Raw genomic sequence first — 12,215 nt, forward strand, 5'->3', positions numbered from 1 at the left:
GCATCCCTCCACCCATAAAGATCGCGACGTCATTGTGATTTTGAGAATTTGCAAACGGGAGACGACCAATATAGAGAGATAAAGTATTGCGCTATCAGATTAGTGCAGTACGAATTTCTCCATTGTCATCTGGGGTGAAGGACAACCAAGAAGTCTGAAGACAGGTTGACAGTGAAATTTAGGAATTGCATCTCTCATTACTTCCCTGAAAATATCACGTGGGGAACCCAAAATAAGTAAGGCATACCTTGAGGTATGGACAGGCAGGAGGAACTTTAAGTCGGACAAACTGGAGCTGCTTATTTTAGCAGGTTGGTCGGTCATTCGGACATCGAAAATTTAGCAAAACGAAATTAACCATAGCACAATTTACATGCAGTGGAGTCGCTCTGAATCATGAACAGTATTGAAAATGAACTTTTGGACAATCTTCCAATTCTGAAGGTGTCTGCATTCATTTCTGCAAGATATCGTAAATATGTACAGTCCACGAAAGGGTATAACGTGCAAACAGTCCCAGAAATCCACTTTCTCCTTCACTTATAGTAGCACTTTGCAAGTAAATTGCATAAGAGGCATTCAAAAGGAAACGAACTGGGGGCTGTAAAACGAAAACCTCTGAAAGGATCGCAATGCCATTGCCTCAGTGCCTACTGATGAACGGTGTGCTCCCTATAACTGTCTTGAGGCCCACAATTCACCGCTAGAGGGACATGGACACACACCCACGTGACGATAAATCGAGCACGTGCTGCAATCTGTAATGCCGAAAACACAGAAATGAAGGTTGGTTGGTTGTTTCGGGGAAGGAGACCAGACAGCGAGGTCTCATCGGATTAGGGAAGGACGGGGAAGGAAGTCGGCCGTCCCTTTGAAAGGAACCATCCCGGCATTTGCCTGGAGCGATTTAGGGAAATCACGGTAAACCTAAATCAGGATGGCCGGACGCGGGATTGAACCGTCGTCCTCCAGAATGCGAGTCCAGTGTCTAACCAGAAATGAAGGATTCAAACGAAGAAAAAAGGGATGTATTGCGTTCCCTTACAGAGAAAGGAGTGCGGGAAACGGAAATTCAACAAAGAATGGCCCAAGTGTGTGGAGAGCACTGCAGGGCCGTTGCAAGGATCAAGGCGTGACCCTTGCCATTCAAGGGACGTCGGATGTCGTTGAGCGATGACGCACGATGTGGAACGCAACACCGCATTACCGATACCATTTTGGATGCCCTCATTATTGAAGGCCGGCGAGTTACGGCAGTTGCCATTGCCACAGAGGTCGGAATCAGCGCCCGAATTGCACCGGACGTGCAATGCTATCTGTGCACTTGCGTCTCATTCTTCGATGAATTTCCGTTCTCTACACTCGTTCCACTTTAAGAAAACGCACTATACCGCATTGCTTTTCTTTTGAAGCCATCATTTCTCTGTTTTCAGTACTACTGAGTGCACGTGCTCGCTCTATCGACACGTGGATGTGGGCTCATGCACCTCTAGCGGCGAGCTTTGGATCTCAACTCTCTTCACGGAACAACACCTTCTTCCGTATGCAATGGCATAACGATTCCTTCAGACGTATTCGTGTTACATCCTCCGAATCGTTTCTTTTTGAATGGCCCATATATTTCAGAATCAATGGAATTCTCGTTGGCCATTTTCTGCTCTTTTTTAGAGCGCTTCTGTACAGCGCTTCCTCCTGCCAGGACTATTTCTGTGGAACTTTGGAATAAAAGGGCGTTCATGGGGAAATCACTCGACCTTGAGCCGCCCTCATGTTGTTCGACCTCTACCCATTTACGGGGATTAGGGAAAGAACCAGCCCGTACCTCCAGGCTGGAGGAAATCAGTCCGCCGAAACGAGCAAACAAGTGCGGTCCAGAGACGATAAGTTACTCGAGGGTTAGAACCACGCTCTTCGAATACCAGGCCTCTGTGTTACCGGGTGTACCACGCCACTCCGTAGGGCTGCCACAGGCGACGACCTACCCACGGCGGCCCGGCTTTCGGCGAGGTACCGTTGTAATTAATGAAACTCTTCCGACAGCAGTGGACGGCGCAAGCGAGGAACGAGCGCTCTTCTTCGCAAGTGGCGCCAGGACGCGGAGGGGAAAATAAAAAGTAAACACAGAAGAGGAGGAGGAGAGGCCGCTGCTCCGGCCGGCGGACGTTGACCGATCGCGGTCCGGCCGCTGGAAGCCGGCGTCGCATGTGCCCGTGTGTGTGTGTGTGTGTGTGTGTGAGTGAGCGTATTTAATATGCATGTATTCCGGCGGGAGGCTGCGTGCTCGAGAAACAGGTATTTTACATGAGAATGAAAAGCGGCCAGCAGCGGCGTTTACCGCTCCGACGAACAATGATGGAGATCTGTTGATGCGTGCCTGGGCTGGGCTGGCTACTTTGAAGTGGCGTGCCCGCGTCCGCAGCCCGCAGCCCGCGATGCTATCTGCCGGACGCCGCTCTTTGTTAAGTGTTTCGCTGCGGGGTAATTTGGGCGGCGGGCCGGCCAGCACTTAGCTACCTGCCTGCGACCGCCGCACACGCCCCGCCCCGCTCTGTGCTCGGCGGAGCTGTCTTTCGTCCTTCTCACTGTTGTCACTGACAAATGAAACGATCGCACGACGTCATTGGACAGGAGACACTGTCTGACGCAGTTCTTCCGCCTGGGGCATGTTGTGTGCAATTCCATGCACAACGGTAAGGAAATGTGGGCTACGGAGTGGTGTGGCAACTCTCCTCGTAAGAAAGCTGGACAGGAGGACCCTTTCTCGGGGTAATAAGTCTTGAATCCTCGGGTTTGCTGCCGGATCCTAAAATCAACTGGACTCGATATTTCGGCGATCCAAATGGTCGCCATCTTCAAAAAAATGCTTCCTCTGCTGATGAGTCCCGCTGAGAACTGACGCCAGGTTGCAAATCGACGTCCTATGTAGGCCACCGTTCAGTACACGGCGCATGCGCCGCCCATCACGGTTGCTGCCCTCTAAGACAGGGAGGTGGCGCCGCCCTTAGTGGAACACCGCTGGCAACGATATATCGCACTCAAGGCCGCACCGAAGAACGTTCAATTTTGATGCGAGATAATACAGGATTCCACGTCTTGCTAAGAGGAAACCCATTGTCTCTGTTGATTCAATTATCAGGCAACCTAATTTCAATCGCCTCTTTATAGACACTGTTCCAAAAACCGGAATTGTTGGCAACTACCACAGTTTCATCAAATTTCATACCATCATCATCATCATCAGTGTTCTGCGTAAAGACAGGTTTTCACATGGTAGTTCTCCAGGCTGTCCGGTCTTCTGCTATCCACTTCAGGCCTGCATAATTTCCTCTTCCCTTTATGTCGTCTATCACCTTGTATCTCCTTCTTCCTCTCAGTCTTCTCGCACAAACCAATCCTTCCAAAGCATCTACCAGCAAGCACTCCCTTCTCAATTAATGTCCCAACCAGTTCTTTTTTCTTTCTCTTACAACCTTCAGCAGACATCTCTCACCAACCCTTTCCAATATTCTTTCATTATTCACTCTTTCCATCCAGCTTATTCTCTCCATTCTCCTCCACATCCACATCTCAAATGCTTCTAACCTTTTTTTCATCCTCTCGTCTCAGTGTCCATGTTTCTGCCCCATATAGTGCTACACTTCAGACAAAACATTTGCCAAGCCTTTCCCTTAGTCCTTTATCTAATTTGCCACATAAGAGTCTCCTCTTTCTGTTGAATGCCTCCCTTGCTATGGCAATTCGAGTTTTCACCTCCTGGTGACATCTCAAGTCTTCAGTTACTGTGTGTCCGAGATATTTAAATTGACTTACTTGGCTAATGGTAGATTGTCCTATTTTAATATTGGACAGTCTGCGTCATGTACTGATGACCATACTCTTTGTTTTTTGCTGTGTTTATTTGCATCCCATATTCCACACAAGCTTCATTAAGATCTTTGAGCATGTTATTCACTGTCCGCTCACTTGCTGCCTCTAATACCATGTCATCAGCAAATCTTATACATTCTATTCTCTTTACACCAATACATATTCCTCTTTTCCCATCTAAACTTTTTGCAATAATCCCTTCAAGGTATACGTTAAACAACAGTGGGGAAAGGCAATAACCTTGTCTAACACCTCGTCCAATGCTGCTTCCTTCTGACATTTGATTTCCAATCGTTATCTTTACTTTCTGGTGTAAATATAGATTCTGTATCAGTCGTCTCTCTTTCCTCTTCAAGATATCCATCAGCTTGTTCCACTGAACTCTGTCAGAAGCCTTTTCTGAATCTATAAAGACAGTGTTCTGCTACTGCTGATTTTCCAGCTGTTGTAGCCTCTCATGACGGCTTTGTTCCACACACCTGTCATACACTGTGCGAATCGAACGACCAATGTAAGCTTTCCCACACTGACACTGAATTTTGTACACACCGGGTTTCCTAAGCCCCAAATCATCTTTCACAGAGCCGAGCAGTGCCCTAATCTTAGAAGATGGACTTCAGCTTTGAATCCAACGTGCCTCTGGAGATACGTGGATGACACCTTTTTCGTCTGGCCGCATGAACGTGATGCTCTTAACAGATTTTTGGACCACTTCAACTGTTTTCATCCCCGTATCAAATTTACAATGGAGGTTGAAAATGATGGAATGCTTCCATTTTTAGACGTTATGGCTTATAAAAAACCAGATGGTACTTTGGGACACAGGATTCACCGTTAGCCGACCCACACAGATTGGTATCTGCATCCTAAGAGTTGCCATCCACCACACCAACGCAGTCGCCAGGACTTTGGTACAGAGAGCATATGCCATTTCCGACGCGGACAACTTAACCCAATAACTTGAGCATTTGATGGCTGTTTTTAAGGAAAATGGATATTCCGAGAAGCAGATTCGTCGGGCTATGGAGTTTGGACCATCTCCGGAGGTGTATGAAGAGGAACATAGATCGGTGGCCTTTCTTCCTTATGCTGGAGGCTTATCGTTTAAGATTGGACGAATTTTAAAGAATTTTGACATTAAGAGTGTGTTCCGTCCACCTTCTAAGATTAGGGCTCTGCTCGGCTCTGTGAAAGATGATTTGGGGCTTAGGAAACCCGGTGTGTACAAAATTCCGTGTCAATGTGGGAAAGCTTACATTGGTCGTTCGATTCGCACAGTGCATGACAGGTGTGTGGAACACCGCCGTCATAAGATGCTACAACAACCGGAAAAATCGGCAGTAGCAGAACACTGCTTAAATGAGGGACACAGTATGAAATTTGATGAAACTGTGGTAGTTGCCAACATTTCCGGTTTTTGGAACAGCGTCTATAAAGAGGCGATTGAAATTAGGTTGGCTGATAATTGAATCAACAGAGACAATGGGTTTCCTCTTAGCAAGACGTGGAATCCTGTATTATCTCGCATCAAAATTGAACGTTCTTCGGTGCGGCCCTGAGTGTGATATATCGTTGCCAGCAGTGTTCCACTAAGAGCGGCGCCACCTCCCTGTCTTAGAGGGCAGCAACCGTGATGGGCGGCGCATGCGCCGTGTACTGAACGGTGGCCTATATAGGACGTCGATTTGCAACCTGGCGTCAGTTCTCAGCGGGACTCATCAGCAGAGGAAGCATTTTCTTGAAGATGGTGACCATTTGGATCGCCGAAATATCGAGTCCAGTTGATTTTAGGATCCCGCAGCAAACCCGAAGAGACTTTCAAGGAGCAGAACTGATTGGCAAACAAGTTAACACAGTAAACAGAAGACTTACTTACCTTGTGGTCTTCCAAGTGAACGAAGACAATTCACAAGTATTACAGGAACAAATACAGTCCACATCTCAATGCCAACAAGGAAGAGGCTTTCTGTATTAGCACGAACGATGGTGTCGTAGTCACGACTGAATGGTGTCTGCGTAGCGCGACTTAAGGATGGGGCCCCTCCACGCCCACACCAACGTGGTGACCAAACCAAAAGTTCTACTGTCACCTCCGTATAACATGTTAGTTTTCGAATCCTGAGTCACAGGATGCTGGCTGTGATGTTATCCATGCGTCTGGGTATGATTACACATTGACATGGTCCATCAGTAGACAGAAAATGGACGAAAGCGATTGAAGGGTAGCGGTTTGTAAAGGCAGAGGGAAAAAGTGTCAAGGCAAGCGCCAAGGGAAAAAAACCTCTGCAACAGTAGGACGGGTAGTACGGGCAGTAGCGGCTTGCTATCTGCGACAGTGCATACAAGGTGTGGTCATGTTAGTGCGAGGTATCGTGCATCGTTATCTTTGTCGTTGCGGAAGCTCGTTGTAGGGCTTGCTGCTGCTGCTGCGTCCCTGAAACTGTTCAAGGTCGTCATACCTTAGTGGGCGATCGGCCATAGATCAGCTCACAGTGTAGGGGGTGTGTGTGGCTGGCTAGCGTGCTGTGTACAGTACGGTTTCCCTGCGATTGCGTGTTTTTCGGCGGGTCGAGCATCTAGGCTTACCAGTATTATCTGTGTTGCAGGGGCTCGCCAGTACTGTCGTGTTAGCGTGTTATGGACTATATATGTTTAGTTTCTTGCTAATAGTGTCTTTAATCTATTGTGTGTCCATCTATGGTTGTGGTCGTAGTTACCTAGAGAAAGGATAAACTGGTTACGCGAGTGTCTCGTGTTGCTGTACAGTCGTGTGGAGAGTTTCTGGAATACCTGCAAGATGGTATCCAGCCGATATTCCCGGTGAAGTTCCGCGGTGCATGTGTAGCGCGCAGTGTTGCTAATGATTCAGAGTACTTTGTTTAGTATGAGCTGCAGACGGCGCAGGCGTGTGGGCTCAGCGTATCCCCAGACAGGGGCTGCGTACGTCATCAAGGGTCGAATAAGTGTCATGTCATGGACCTAGACAGCCTCCTATTCAGTGTGCTATACCTGTTGAGCATAGGGTAGAGCTGTTGGAGCCTCGCTTTTGCTTTGTTGGTCACGTGTTGAATGTGGTCCCCCCAGAGTAGTTTCCGGTCCAGCCAGACACCGAGTTGTTTGACCTTCTCGCGGAAACGTATTGGGCGTGTGTGTAGTGTTATTGGGTTGCAGTGTTGATGTTTGCGCAGTAGTTTCGGTCTTCTAGTGAACAGAACGGCTTCGCACTTGTCGACGTTTACTCTAACACGCCCTTTCACCAGCCAAGGCTCTACCGCTCTGAGTGCAGTCTGTAGTCGTGAGTTAATGTTAGACGGCTTCCAGTCTTGCGCACGGATGGCAGTGTCATCCGCGTAGATTGCCACCGTCGTGTTGTGTGTAGCTGGGAGGTTGTTAATGTAGAGGTTAAACAGTAAGGGCCCTGGGATGCTTCCTTGGGGTACTCCTACCTGGATACCGTGTCGTGTCGATTGTTTGCCCTGCACGTCGGTGTTGAAACTCCTGTCCGTGAGAGATGAGTGTATGAGACGTACGAGCCCGTCGGGGAACCCTGCGTCGCTTAGTTTGCGTATGAGGCCGTTGTGCCACAGACGATCGAAAGCCTTTTCGATGTCCAGGAACTCCTCCCCAGTTGCTTTGTTTGTGTTGTATCCGTGTGTTATGTATTCATCGACGCGGAGGAGTTGTTGTGTTATCGAGTGGTGATTCCTGAAACCGAATTGCTCCGGTCTCAGGGTGTCGTTTGTGATGCAGTGCCTAATGAGTCGTTTCAGTACTACCTTCTCAACGATCTTGCTGAGCGCGCTTAGCAGACTGATGGGTCGGTAATTTTGTGGGAGGGAGTGGTCTTTCCCCGGCTTCCTGAACATCAGGACCTTGGCCGTCTTCCAAAAAGCGGGGAAGTGTTGGCGTTTGAGGACGGTATTCGTGATACGTGTGAGGTGTTCTACTGCTTTATTCGTGAACTCCTGGAGGACACGGTTTTGAATGCCATCGTGACCAGGGGCCTTCCTAGTGGTGGTATGCGTGATGGCCCATTTGACCTCAGCTGTGCTAGCCTGTCGGAAGACGTTGCGCGCTGGTTGGGCCAGGATGCGTGTAACCTCCCGGTAGGTCGCAAGTGTGAACGCTGGGTCTGAACGGTCCAGGTTCGGTGTGAATGACGCTGCGAGTGTGAGGGCCATCAGTTCGCTTTTTCTTCCGCAGAACATGCTGGTCCATCGGGCCTTTGTAGAGTGGGTGTGTACAGTTTCTCCCTGGTGAAGAGTCGGGCCATCTGCCACGCGCCAGGTCGCGTGGTGTCGAGCCCTTCGAGTTTCTAGTTCCACTGTTGTGTTTTAAATGTTTGTATTTTGTCCCGGATTATTCCCTGGAGCCTGTTCGTGTGTTGTTTGAATTGCTGGCGCCTGGTACGCTGCCAATGTCTCCTGAGGCGGTTCGCCATTGAGATAAGGCCCAGGATCTCCTGGGGCAGGGCAGCACCGTGTTGTTGTGGTGTGCGGATTGGTATGATGTCGGCTATTGCGTCTTGGACGGCGCTGGTGAGTGTGCCTAGCGCCACGTAGTGAAAAGGTTCCAAGTCTGAGTTGGCTGTTTGGCTGCCGCCAGGCGTCCTGTATTGCGCAGCAGAGGGCGCTTGTGGTACTACGGAGCCCCTGGAGGCATGGCACAGCGGGCGCGCAATACTGCATCAGCCAGATCTCGCGCTACCGCTATCGGCACCTGACGGAAACCTGCAGTTCCGTCGCCAATTTAAAGACGCTTGTGGGGTGGTATCGATATGTGATACTATAGTGCGTCTTTCTATTTGACGCCACTTGGGTGACTTGATAGTTGATGAAGATGAGATGAAATGATGAGGACAACACAAAGACCTAGTCAATGAGCGAAGAATATCTTTGAGCCGGCTGTGAACCAAAACTGGGATCCCAGAATCTGGAGGCAGCGATGCTGTCCACTACGTAAGAAGCTGCAGTCTGTTGTCATGTATGACGCCTATTGACAGCCTGCCTATCAGGAGGAAAATGCTACACTGTCCAATTACATTAATGTGTCCACGTCAACGTACTATAACCACGCCGATGACAGATCTAGCAGTGGAGGGTATATGAGGGTGGTCCAGAAAGTAAAGAATGATTTGCCGTAACAAAATAAAAACGAAAGATATCAACACAAACTTTATTTACAGAGTTACTGTACCTTACTCTATTTTCCAATGTTGTCATCATAAGTGCCAAGGTGCTTATTCTAACATCGGAGCAGATTTTAAGTTCCCATGTTGTACTCCACTACTGCAAAAGATTTGAGCCTGGATGTCACTGATTGTTTGAGATCTTCGTCGTTTGCGAACTGTTTCCAAACCAAAAATTCGTTCAGGTTTGGGAATAAGTGAAAATCAGTTGGTGCCAAGTGATGGCTGTAACGAGGATGTCTAAAAATTTCTTTCGTAAGACGCTGAAGTTCTTGCTGACTTCGAGCTGTTGCATCAGGCCACACAGTGTCATGAATCAAAAACACCTTTACCGGCAACATTTCGACAGGACGTTAAACCGTAATTTTACTTCGTCCTTCCGGCAATATACCATGTCACTGAAACCCCACTCATCCCTCTATTACCATAAACATTCTTTATTTAACTGTACATTTCGAGGGGCTGAATGTTTTGTGCATTCAGAAAAAGAGTGGTACCACGCACTTCACATTTGGTGGGATTTTCAGTGGGAGCCGATATTTCCAAAAGTTGCAGAACAAACAAGCGTGACCACTCGGCAACGAAAGTTGGCTCACACTGAATTGGCGCAAGGAGCTAACTGGCGTGCTTCCAATCATGATGGTGGGGGATCAGCGCTCGGTTTGTTGTGCGGTCGGTCTTTACTTTCCGGATGTGCCTCGTATATAGGGTGTTGAGAGGGGGAATAAGGCTTACATTGCAGTCGTCGTCGAATGCGTAAACAGAGCTATATGTCTGTCGTCAAAAACGGCATTATCATTGGCGATTTGCTGTGATTAAGGAATATTGTGCATCGCAGTGTGGCGCTATCCACAACTGGCGCTGAGGTAGCTGTCGGACACTACAGGCCGTAGATGACAGGGATGAACGATGGCTGCTGAGATGTGCATGCACTGACAGGTAACTGCTGAGCAACTGACCATCCAGGTGGACCAAGTGGCTACCAACAGTGTCTCCTTAATGGCCCTTCAGCGAACTTTGCTACGTATGCGCCTCCGCAGTGGACGCCTCTTTCATGCACCTATGCTGACTGCTGTTCATTGGCGCCGAAGGTTGGAATTTGAACGCCAATACTGCAACTGGACGTTCACTGAGTGGCGACAGGCGGTCTTTTCAGATGGATCACATTTCATGTTTCATAGGACAGATGGCCATTGCCACGTACGGTGTGGAATGTCTGAAAGAAACACTTTGCAACAGTCGTTGGAAAGGACCAGTCTGGAGGAATTCCCTGGGTGACCTCGTCATTCTGGCAACCATACTCGATCAACACAATTAAGCGTCTATCTGTGGGAACTGAGTCAATGCAAATTGTTTTTCCTCGGCATGACTGCATCTAATACCAGAACAACGCAGCGTGTTACGCAGCTCCCAGAGTATGTTGCGTTGTTCGAAGAACGTTGGGGTGAGTTTAACATACTCCCCTAGCAACCAGTCTCCCTGGATTTTAACCCAATCATTAAACTGTGAGACCACCTAAATCGGGTTGTTCGTCCCATGGATCCACAACCGAGAAAATTAGTGCAGCCGACAGCAATACTGGAATCGACATGGCTCCACATCCCTGACGGTAAACTCCACAAACTCACTGATTCTCTTCCTGCATGTCTTGCAGCAGTCCACACTGAAATGTTATTCAGAGTTTTGACGGATGGTCACATCAGTGTGACTAGGCCGTGTATAATCAGTGGACACACAAAGATTCTAAAATGTGGACCAGGTACAGTGCTAACTAACGTGGCATATAATAAATCACCTAGGAATGCGCAAGGACAAGTACCTGATATAGGCCTGATAAAAATGTTCGCGTAACTGCTTGTCCTTCAAGTTAAAGCTCGTAACTAGTCACAATTGATGCAAAGTTCAGTCCACATAGATTAAACGAGGTGATGCCTTGATGATGTTACAAAGTTTCAGACATGAAGGTCAAGGGTACATGTGTCAATTTGAGGTAAGAGGCCCTGTTCCAGAAGGGGTTGAGTGTAATTTATTTGAAAAAATCGTCCTCATACCTCTGAAAGTGAAATAAATGTACCAGTACTGTCATTCCTAAGACTGCTGTGTTAGCAACTTCCATAGCTAGTAGTATGGAACAAACAAAATATGTCTAGTGAATATTGAGTCTAAAATGTAAACGTCAAGAGCTGTGTGCACCTGTTCATCTTGCTGCTGTAAAACATATCTCTTCTACTGAATCATTGCCCATAGCTTTTAAAGTACCTGTTTTAGAGTCCATATTTAGTGGACAATTTTTTCTCGTTTTCGTCCATACTACTTCCTCCAAACATGTGGGAAGCAAAGAGATTGCACTAGAAAAGGTCCACTGCCAGAGGTACCAGAACGGCTTTCACTTCCACACACATCAAAAAAGTTTTGCATCACCCCAGTTTCCAGAAGTCCTGAAGATAGATGTTGACTGTGGAAATTGTATCACACATACAGTCCCTTTGACTGTTCAGAGATGTCACTAAACCCGCCCGAAGATGTAAACAACCATGCATGAGCAGCGCCTATTAGACGGAGGGGGCCCGACAGCCGATCAGTTCCGTCATTCCACCAGGAAGAAAGTACACGGCTCATGTTGCCTGTAGTTCAGTCATGCTTAGATGATCAATACCGCGGTTCAATCGCGTCCGCATTGTTACTTTGTTCCAGGAAAGGCTCTCTACAAGGGAAGTGTCCAGGTGTCTCTGAGTGAACCAAAGCGATGTTGTTCGGACATGGAAGAGATACAGAGAGACAGGATCTGTAGATGATACACCTCACTCAGGCCGCCCAAGGGTTACTACTGCAGTGGATGACCGCTATTTACGGATTATGGTTCGGAGGAACCCCGACAGCAACGCCTTTAGTAAGGGGCCACGTTGGGTGCACTAAACAGTTATTTACTGAGCAAACCACCCACAAAAATACTATATATAAAAAAGATTAGATGTAAAAACAATTAAATAAATAAAAATTAATCAAAAATGATCTCTAGATATAAAAAAGATTAGATATAAAAAATTAAATAAATAAAAATTAATCAAAAATGATCTCTAGATCGTGAAATACCTAATGATTATTTTCAGCTCTCTTCAGCACACTGTACTTTAGGAATATCACTATCTTCAAAACATTC

The sequence above is a fragment of the Schistocerca americana genome, chromosome 7 (assembly GCF_021461395.2).
Source record: "Schistocerca americana isolate TAMUIC-IGC-003095 chromosome 7, iqSchAmer2.1, whole genome shotgun sequence".
Taxonomy (NCBI): Eukaryota; Metazoa; Arthropoda; class Insecta; order Orthoptera; family Acrididae; genus Schistocerca; species Schistocerca americana.